Source organism: Penaeus japonicus, unplaced genomic scaffold, assembly GCF_977035675.1.
Source record: "Penaeus japonicus unplaced genomic scaffold, GWHDUDI00000001_assembly GWHDUDI00000005, whole genome shotgun sequence".
Lineage (NCBI taxonomy): Eukaryota > Metazoa > Arthropoda > Malacostraca > Decapoda > Penaeidae > Penaeus > Penaeus japonicus.
Genome location: NW_028234407.1, coordinates 4,171,250 through 4,181,167, shown reverse-complemented (window position 1 = coordinate 4,181,167; position 9,918 = coordinate 4,171,250). Strand labels below are relative to the sequence as shown.

The window sequence follows — 9,918 nt, the reverse complement described above, 5'->3', positions numbered from 1 at the left end:
TCAGTGCATTCGTTCGCAATTCTGTCCAGTGGGTCAAACACGTTTTAAACATGTCTGTGTGCTTATGATATTCATCTTGATGTTGCTTTTTGGGGATAGATAGTTATTTTAACTCTGTATATCATAACTTTCTTAACATTTATTCGTACATTTCAATAACGATGTTTTGATGTAATATATATATATATGTATATATATATATATATATATATATATATATATATATATATATATATATATATATATGATGTTACTTATTCTTTATTGGTTTTGTTTGTTCATCTTTGCTTCTTAATGATTTATGGTTGTGCTTGTAAAAATAAAAATTACTGACTGATTTAGTAAGGAAGATGAGATTTTAAAATCACTATTCAGCTTTGCTTTGCATGGTGACAATTGCGTGTTTTCCAGACATCATTTCACGTGTGTATCATGATATCGTGTGTGTTGTTGATTCCAAACATGACTCAAATTGACTGAGTTGAAGGAATATTGATCTTCAGTAGGTTTAGTAAAACCTATATACTAATCATTGAGTAAATTAGAATCATATTATGGTATAATAGTATGGATAGCATAATCTAATATGAAATAAATAAAAACCATATGGGTACCCAGTTATACCCTTTACTCAGATTGGTTGTTTTATTTATGCAATAGCATTTAAGATGTTTGACCTCGAGACATATTGGAACTTGCCTAACTGGTCAATTATTCATAATAGTAAGGTACTCCCGCCATAAAATTATTTGGAGTTCCTGAAAATGTTCAAGGACGCTGTCTCCGGAAAATACGTGTTCCAGCTGTACAATATCGCTGTTATGCAGCTACCCGAAGGACCACAGATCAATGAACACCAAGAAGGGTCAAGCTGTGTCATGAAACTCTTCCGACTCCACATTGCTTTGCATCACCGATCATTGATTATTAGCTTAATTGGCTATTCAAAAGTGGCTTGTGCCAAGGTAAGAATAAGGGTAAGCCAGATATGCGGAGCAGATGCGGAGCCCGGTCTATGTGGCTTCTATGGCCTGTGTTAGCTAGTGCTGACTCGTAATACTTGCCAATGAGTATTGAGAATGGTGCTCACCCACTGTGGTGCCCAGCAGCAGCAGTAACCGAAAGGCGAAAGTGGAAACTCACGAGCTCAGGTGGGGCTCGATCTACTTACCACGGGGTTGTGAGGCCGGACCGCTACCACTGAACTAACCTGACGGATAGTGCCAATTAGGGTTGCAAATCTAGTTTTACAAATAGTACCAAGTTGGACTGTCGAAAAGTACCAGAAGAACATAAAATGTGTTTTCCCCTCTTCCTGGGCTTCTTCCATAATTATCCATTTTATCCACTAGTAGCTAAGAGGATTGCCAAAATGTGCATATCACACCAATTAATAAAAATTTGATTATAACTAATCCATTCAGGGTGTCCGTTTCCAGTCGAAATCGTTTTTTTTTTGTCTTTATATTTGTCACCAGGGAGATCCTCTCAGCTGCGAATATCTCAGTGACATTAGGTTTACCATTAATCTTGAGAGATTGGGGAATCAGGCCTTATCACCACACCTCTCAAGGGAAACTTCATGCCAGAACTTTTCAAGCTGATGTTTGCTCAGGTTTCAGAGCTTGTATTTCTTTTTATCTTTACAGTTAGTTCCCGCTATTCACTATTAAGGTCTTCATATACATTCTCCTCAATGGTGTTGGGAAATTTTACAAAGAGGGATATAAGATATAATTTCCTTTAACATACATTTACTAGGTCTAATACTAGCAATTCTAGATTCCTGAACAAATTGGAGGACAGGAATCGCTTAAGTATTTACAGAGCAATATATAAATTTAACGTTTTTTTTTTTATTTGAAACTGATCAAAATCTGTCCTACTTACATTGGCTGATAAATACTCGCTGTTCTAACTCCACGGTATATATCAGCAAGAGGAAGGTAGCTTGATGGATCTCACAAAATCTGAATTAATTCTTTATTCTTCAGTTTATCAGGATTCATGAAGTTGGTGAGAATGCATTTGAAACGTCTGCTGATGGATGGATGGAGTCTATGGATTCTCAAGAAGGAATTCTAAATTAATTTTATCAACTACAGGCAGGACGAATGTCAAAAAGGCAAAGTACATCTTAGTTACATAGTTTTGCAGTTCTCGAAGTACTACAGAAGCAGTAGGCATCCCATCTTCTAATGCAACAGATGATAAGTATAGTATTAGGACAAGTCACTGCTTCAAAATTCTTTTAACTACTTCTAAAGACAGGCATCTGGTGCAGCTAGGATGGAGTATTTTGTGAGGCTTTACTTCTGTAATTTCTCTAAATCAGCGTCCTCGGACAATTTTTCGTGACTTCGCTAGAAAACTATGTACTTATCGATGACTATACTCTCCTTCTTAAATAGGACCAGACATTCAACATTTTCCTGGAAGGGGTACCATATGTGGACATCCAAAAGTACCAAAATAAGCCCAGGCTTTTGTGCACTACAGTAAGTCTGGCCTGTGTCAGTGAGTGTCGACTCGACCTGAGCTTGGTCCTTACCCACCGTGGAATCCAGCCACAGCAACAACCGCCAAGGGACAGTGGAAACTCACGAACATGGATGGGACTAGATCTGCCTTCCATGGGGATGTGAGGCTGACGCACTACCTATGTACTAAGGATAAGCCAGATAAGCAGATGCTTCGCTGGGCTTATATACACTAAAGGGGACCCGTGTCAGCGAGTGCCGACTCGAGAGAGTGTGCCAATGAGTATCGACTCGATCTGAACTTGGTCCCTACCCACCGTGATGCCTGGTGGGTAAGGCCATGTTAAGGATAAGCTAGTTTTGCAGAGCAGATGCTTCACCAGGCTTATATGCAGTATTGCGAGCCCACCTGTGTCAGCGCTTGCTGATTCGTGAGAGAGTGTGCCAAAGAGTTTTGGCTCAATCTGAGCTTGGTCCTAACCCACCGTGATGTCCAGCCATAGCAGTGACCGTCAGGCGACAATGGAGTCAAACAAGGGGAAGCTGTGTACTAAGGCTGAGCTCAGAAGCCACAGGGGTGGTGGGAGGATATACGCAACCCCGGACTTACGTTGGTGGCACACAAAACCATGCAAATGTCTGCAAGACAGGGGCTGCTTGACCCTAACCTAGCTCAAAAGAGACCAGTTGATTGACCTGACCGAATCGTGATCAGGCCATCCGTCTTACTGGAATAGAAAACCAAAGAGACATATTGTTAGCTGCAGGACGTATTTATACACGGCATCGCTCAACATCCAGGGCTCCCATCGACCATGCACAAGGGCGCCACATATGGCAAACACATGTGCAGGTGTGAGCCCCCCTGTAGAACCGCTCCCAGGCCCAAGGGGGCGTATTCCCCTCCCCAGAGATTCCACCGGTGGAAAGACCGCCTCAATGGGAGGCAAGAGACTGGCTCAATTCAGGAGGGGCTCAACCAAGGAAGGAGCTCAAGCCTTCGCAACACGACAAGGCGGTTCCTTTCACAAGCGCTGACCATGTTAAAGGTGAGCTAGGTTTGCAGAGCAGATGCTTCGCCAGACTTATGTACACTGTGACTGACAAGTAGTAGTAGTAGTAATAGAGAGAAAAGTTGAGAATTGAGATTCTTGAAAGAAGCAAGCTACCTAATACGAAGAACAAATGAGAGACTATAAAAAAATGAGGGGCGTAACACCTTGCTGATTGGTTGACCATGATAAGGATAAGCCAGATTTGTGGAGCAGATGCTACTGCCAGGCTTGTATATGCTGAGGCGAGCCCTTTGTGTCAGCGTGTGCTGACTCGTGAGAGAATGTGCCAACGAGTGTTGACTCGATCTGAGTTTGGGTCTTACCTAACACAGTGCCCAGCTACGTCAGTAACCGCCAGGTGACAGTGGAAACTCACGTGTTTGGACGAGGCTCGATCTGCCGACCACGGGGATGCGAAGTCGACACGCTATCACTCAACTACCAGATGGCTTTGACCATGATCACTGTACTTCTTTATAAAAAAAGTACTGAAGGCTCGGGGGCTTGAGCATTTTATAATATATATATATATATATATATATATACATACATACATATATATATATATATATATATATATATACATACATACATATATATATATATATATATATATATATATATATTTAATTCACGAGTGAGAGAGGGAGAGAGAAAAAGAGAAAGAAAAAGAAAGAGAGTGCTACGCCAGTGGGTCTTTGTCTCTGCGTAATCATGTGTCAACAGGATAACATGATGCAAGAGTCAGGGCGAGAGGAGTGGAGGAACAAAGCCAAGAGAGGTGCAGTTTGGTGCTCCTGCTGTTAAGACCTCGCAAGTGCCCTTGTGACCTGAGATACCTTGTATTGCACTGTTATTGTTAAATTTAGGAATAAAAAAGTTTAGGTAAGTCCCCCAAACGGCGGGTCCGTTTTCTTTGACATTACTACAAGAAAGAAATGTTTAGTTTATGTTACACCATTTATCAGGTGTATGTATTTCCAATTTGAAGACTATATATCTTAAATGCATTGAAACAGAAGTGTAAATAATTTTACATCAATATGATTTTCTGAATAAATTAACAGACGCACAACAACACCACGTGTTAAAATGGCCAGCCCAAACAACATCTTTATTTACTGTACGAATGTGGCAAGAAAACCCCATATTTTTGGTGCCCAGACCTAGGAACAAGATCCCAGCAAGGTAAAGAACATAATAAACTAGTTTCAGTGCAGTGAATACAAGATGAAGAAGATAAAAAGGCAAGATGTGTGTGCAAGGGCTGGCTGACAAGAGCGTCTGAGGCCATAGGTGATATCCTTGCTAAACCTGATGTCACACTAATAGAACTAGAACACGCCATCAAGCAATTTGACAGGAGACTAGAGAAGTTTGACGAAGTACAAGAAGAATTTGAGAGTGTTGTAGAAGATAATGAACTCGATCACGTATTGGATGATGCCCATGAATTTCGAACACAGTGTGCCAAATTTAGGATACTAGCTGAAGCTAGTAGCGGCCGACGCACAAGATGTAGTGTCCCAAGATAGTCAAGCAGCTGTGAACGTCAAGTTACCCAAGTTAGAGTTACCCAAGTTTTCGGGTGATGTTATTCAGTGGCAGTCATTCTAGGACCAGTTCATTTCCCACATTGATGCAGCTGACATTCCAGTAATTAGCAAGTATGCATATTTATTGTCACTGCTGGAAGGAGATGCCAAGAATGTGGTTAAAGGATTGGCCCACACAAGTGCTAATTATCAAGTGGCATGTGATCTACTGAAGGAGAGATACGGCAGGAAAGAAAGAATCATCTTTACCCATGAATGGTAAACTTAGCATAAGTACAAGTGGTGAAAAGACAGTAACGCAGCTGTGGAAGCTCCGTGATGAAGTTCTTACACACGTCCGCAGTTTAGAAGCATTAGGCGTAACTGGGAAGCAGTGTGAAGTGTTCCTCACTCCAATTATCCTCTCCCGTTTGCCTTACGACATGCGGCTAGAGTGGGCTAGAGATGGGGATGGACATGAGAGTGATTTAGACTTCCTGTATAAGGAGATCTCAAGATTAGAGCGGTCCGAAGCCTTCAGAGGAAAGAAGAATGTTGTTGAGGGAAAGACCGAAAGTAGTGCCCCCCAAGGAGAAGTTTTCTGCTGCAGCCCTTCATACCTCGTCTCAGCAAGAACCTCCTGTCTGCTGTTTTTGTAAGAAGAAACACAAGTCTGAAAACTGCTTCAATGTGCAGAAGTTAAGTGGGGAGGAACGAGGTGAGAAGATTAGAAGTCTAGGTGTCTACTTTAAGTGCCTTAACAGTGGACACTCTTCAAGATTCTGCAAAGCTCAGATAAAGTGTGCAAGCTGCGAAGGAAACCACAATACCCTCATATGTGGCGTCAAGTTGGACTTGACAAGAAGTTAACAAGGGTCAGAAGTCGGACAACGTAACACTCATGTCTAGTTAAGGTGGTAGTTGTACAGTCAGCCAAGGTAAAAGTATGTGGTACTGATGGTAGGGTTGCTACGGCTAAAGTGTTGTTTGATAATGGGGATGATAGAAGTTATATAAGTAGTAGCTTTGTTAAGAAATGCAAACCACAATGGCTAACTAGTACCCCAATTCCCTATTCTTGTTTTGGGGGTCACAGTGCTGGAAAAGATGAACATAGAAATGTTTTCAAATGAAGTATGTTAGATAAAGATAACAATGTTGTTCCTGTCATTACAACTGAAATTCCTAAGATTTGTCAGCCTCTTGTGAGACCTGTTGTGCCTAACCATGTGTTAAATTCTTTCTCCCATGTTGAATTAGCAGATGATTACAACAGTGCCTCCCCCATGGTGATAGATGTGTTAATTGGTCTTGATTACTACTGGACATTAATTTCAGCAGCAGATGCCATCCAGAAGGAGTGTGTTGTCCATCTTTGGGTATGTGTTGTCTGGAAGGTTACCTGAGTCTGCTCACACCACCTCCAGGTATTCTGAAACACAGCTTTTATGTATTTCCCCCCTGTCTGATTCTGACTTGTGTAAGTTTTGGGATTTAGAAACTGTTGGAATTAAGCCAAAGGAGGTAGTGCAAGATAATAGTGACTCAAAGTAATGTAGGAATTTAAGAATACTGTACAGTTTAAAGCTGATAGATACGAGGTTGCACTGCCGTGGAAGAATGACTCAGTCAAGGAAAAACTCATAAATTATGAAAGTATTGCGAGGAGGAGACTTAATAGGTTACAAGTAAAGCTTGATAAATATAAAGAATTAAAGAAAGATTATCTCAAGGTGTTGGCCAGTTAAGAGGATGAAAACATAATAGAAGAAGTACCTAGTAATGAAATTTCAAATGTAAATCCTGTATACTACATGCCTCACCGTCCTGTGATAAAGTTAAATAGTAGTAGCACTAAGATAAGACCTGTCTTTGATGCCTCATCCTCCTGCTTTAATGGTGTTTCTTTAAATTACTGTCTTTATTCTGGCCCTTCACTTAACCCAGATTTAGTTGAAGTTTTAGTACGCTTCCGTCGTTGGCCCATTGCTATAACTGCAGATATATAGAAGGCATTTCTGCAAATAAATGTACGCAAGGAAGACAAGGATATGCATAGGTTTTTTATGCCTAAAGAGGATGAAGAATTGCCCTTAGAGTTAAAAGTAAAGTTTCAAAAGTGGATTCATAGTAGTCAAAGTCTCAATGCATTTCATGTGGATAGAAGTTATTTTCCAGGTATGTTTTGGGGAGATCTTAAGGATAATATTGAGTTGCACGGGTTTGGTGATGCCTCTGAAAAGTAATATGGCGCATGTGTGTATCTGCGTGTATCTGTGGGCAATGGCTCAGTTAAGGTCTCATTAAGTCACGTGTTGCACCAATAAAGGCATTAACATTACCATGTTTAGAGTTGATAGGTGCTCTCTTGTGTAGTAGACTGGTAAATTTTGTAAAAAATTCCCTACATTTAGACAGTAGAACTAAAGTTATGTGTTGGAGCGACTCCACAATTGCCTTGTCGTGGATCAAAGGTGACTTAAGCAATAAAGATATATTTGTTGCAAATAGAGTAAGGGAAATTAAAGAGTTCGCGTCACCAGAGTGCTAACAGCATTGTACTAGTGAAGAAAACTCTGCTGATATAATAACTCATGGCATGTTGGCAGACAAACTTGTTCATAATAGTCAGTGGTTGTATGGACCCCCAATGTTAGCCAGTGACCTTTTTCATGATAAGGAAGATATAAAATAAGGCTTAGATTTAGAAGTGCCCTGTACTACAAGTGTACCTATATGCATTAGTGTTCAAGTGACACACTCTCCCTTGATAGATTTAGAGACGTTTAGTGATTTAGAAAAGGCCTTAAGGGTAACATTCCTCCCTTTACAATTCATAGATAATTGTAAAGGGAGGAAGGTACAAGGTCCCCTCACTGCTGAAGAAATAGAAGTAGCTAGTTTGAAATTAATATACAATATACAGCAGGAAGCATTTGCAAATGGAAATTCATAGTCCCTCGATCCCCTTGGTGGGAACGTCTCATTAGATCTGTTAAACTTGCCCTACGTAAAACTCTAAGTCTTAAGTATATAAGTGTCTGTGAACTAGAAACTGTACTTGTTGAGATAGAGGGATGTATTAACTCTCGACCCTTGACATATGTAAGCGAAAACCCAGACCCTCTCCTCTACCTCTGATGATGATGATGATGATGATGATGATGATGATGATGATGATGATGATGATGATGATGATGATGATGATGATGATGATGATGATGATGATGATGATGATGATGATGATGATGATGATGATGATGATGATGATGATGATGATGATGATGATGATGATGATGATGATGATGATGATGATGATGATGATGATGATGATGATGATGATGATGATGATGATGATGATGATGATGATGATGATGATGATGATGATGATGATGATGATGATGATGATGATGATGATGATGATGATGATGATGATGATGATGATGATGATGATGATGATGATGATGATGATGATGATGATGATGATGATGATGATGATGATGATGATGATGATGATGATGATGATGATGATGATGATGATGATGATGATGATGATGATGATGATGATGATGATGATGATGATGATGATGATGATGATGATGATGATGATGATGATGATGATGATGATGATGATGATGATGATGATGATGATGATGATGATGATGATGATGATGATGATGATGATGATGATGATGATGATGATGATGATGATGATGATGATGATGATGATGATGATGATGATGATGATGATGATGATGATGATGATGATGATGATGATGATGATGATGATGATGATGATGATGATGATGATGATGATGATGATGATGATGATGATGATGATGATGATGATGATGATGATGATGATGATGATGATGATGATGATGATGATGATGATGATGATGATGATGATGATGATGATGATGATGATGATGATGATGATGATGATGATGATGATGATGATGATGATGATGATGATGATGATGATGATGATGATGATGATGATGATGATGATGATGATGATGATGATGATGATGATGATGATGATGATGATGATGATGATGATGATGATGATGATGATGATGATGATGATGATGATGATGATGATGATGATGATGATGATGATGATGATGATGATGATGATGATGATGATGATGATGATGATGATGATGATGATGATGATGATGATGATGATGATGATGATGATGATGATGATGATGATGATGATGATGATGATGATGATGATGATGATGATGATGATGATGATGATGATGATGATGATGATGATGATGATGATGATGATGATGATGATGATGATGATGATGATGATGATGATGATGATGATGATGATGATGATGATGATGATGATGATGATGATGATGATGATGATGATGATGATGATGATGATGATGATGATGATGATGATGATGATGATGATGATGATGATGATGATGATGATGATGATGATGATGATGATGATGATGATGATGATGATGATGATGATGATGATGATGATGATGATGATGATGATGATGATGATGATGATGATGATGATGATGATGATGATGATGATGATGATGATGATGATGATGATGATGATGATGATGATGATGATGATGATGATGATGATGATGATGATGATGATGATGATGATGATGATGATGATGATGATGATGATGATGATGATGATGATGATGATGATGATGATGATGATGATGATGATGATGATGATGATGATGATGATGATGATGATGATGATGATGATGATGATGATGATGATGATGATGATGATGATGATGATGATGATGATGATGATGATGATGATGATGATGATGATGATGATGATGATGA

At 39.4% G+C, this 9,918-nt stretch overlaps 1 protein-coding gene across 2 annotated transcripts in view; it reads left to right on the top strand.

Moving 5' to 3' along the window:
• Positions 1–636, top strand: part of LOC122254043 (protein mono-ADP-ribosyltransferase PARP3-like) — a 6,441-nt gene extending 5,805 nt beyond the window's left edge. For both annotated transcript variants that reach the window (XM_086536854.1, XM_086536853.1), the window contains one exon: positions 1–636. This exon is cut by the window's left edge and continues 318 nt beyond it. The gene's annotated coding sequence lies outside the window, so the exon portion shown is untranslated.
• The last annotated feature ends 9,282 nt before the right edge of the window (positions 637–9,918 follow it).